The sequence below is a fragment of the Cricetulus griseus genome, assembly GCF_003668045.3.
Source record: "Cricetulus griseus strain 17A/GY chromosome 1 unlocalized genomic scaffold, alternate assembly CriGri-PICRH-1.0 chr1_1, whole genome shotgun sequence".
NCBI lineage: Eukaryota > Metazoa > Chordata > Mammalia > Rodentia > Cricetidae > Cricetulus > Cricetulus griseus.
In genome coordinates, this window is record NW_023276807.1 from 119,027,551 (window position 1) to 119,028,823 (window position 1,273).

Here is a 1,273-nt window from a genome sequence, read left to right on the forward strand (position 1 = left end):
ATTGACACACTATCACCTATTGTCCATTCTTTTATGACTGTATTTCCCTGCCTGAATGGAATGTCTTCCTTTCTAACCATAATCCAGAACCCTCCCTCAACATGCTTCTTGTTGGGCATTTGGTTACATCAATGAGAAATTTCTTCATGTATCCATGGTATTGAGATACTTGATCAAACATTCCACAATCTTGGAAAAAGTGTTGTTGCATAGATGGCGTACAAGAGGAAAGCTGGAGCGTCCGGCCATGAGGGGAGTACACCCAGCCCACCGGGTTATTCACCTATTCCTGTCAAGTTCACAGAACAGTGGCAGGCTTCCCATTACCCGTATGTGAGACAGCACAGAGTTTGAGGAGACACTCAGTCCACGTGGCCTCCCAATAAGACCCTTTTTGTACTCAATGTGACCCCGTACTGCACAGAGGAGTGCCTGTCCCGACTCCTGTCCTCCTGTGGCACCATCAAGACAGTCGAATTGAAAGAGAAATCTGACCATGCTGAGAGCCCTAAAGAGGCAAAGTCGGAGTTTTTTCACCCCAAGCCCGTTCCGGGCTTTCAGGTAGCTTATGTGGTATTCCAGAAGCCAAGTGGAGTGTCAGCTGCCTTGATTCTGAAGGGCCCGTTGCTGGTTTCTATGGAGAGCCACCCTGTGAAGAGCAGGATTCATAAGTGGGTCAGGGAGTATGAAGAGTCGGTATTAGACCCAGAGGCCCTGAGGGTCGAAGTAGACACATTCATGGAGGCTTACGACAAGAAGATAGCTGAGGAGGAGACCAAGGCGAAGGAGGAGGAAGGTGTTCCTGATGAGGAGGGCTGGGTGAAGGTGACCCGCAGGGACCGCAGGCCTGTGCTCCCACAAACAGAAGCAGCCAGCCTACGTGTTCTCGAGAGGGAGAAAAGGAAACGTGCATGCAAGGAGCTGCTCAACTTCTATGCCTGGCAGCACCGAGGGACCAAGATGGAGCATCTGGCACAGCTGCACAAGAAGTTTGAGGACAAGCAGAGGATTGAACTGATGCGTGCCCAACACAAATTCCGACCCTACTGAGCTGTTCTGGTCCCTGGAGAGCGGGCTGTGAGAACACAGAACTGCTCCCTCAGGGACTGTGATTTGGGAAGCAGACACCAGGCCAAGAAGCTGCTGCTGTGTCTCCAGCTCCATCTCTGTACCCACTGGCTGGAAGTGCAAGGCTAGAGGAGGATGTGGCCTTCAGAGAGCTGGCTCTTCCTCCTCCAGCCTGTAAAGACACCTGGGAAACCTGACTGACTGT

The 1,273-nt window shown here is 51.6% G+C and overlaps 1 pseudogene; it reads left to right on the forward strand.

Annotated features, from left to right (window-relative positions):
• The first annotated feature begins 213 nt into the window (after nt 1–213).
• Nucleotides 214–1,050, forward strand: LOC100752359 (annotated as a pseudogene).
• Nucleotides 1,051–1,273: the final 223 nt, after the last annotated feature.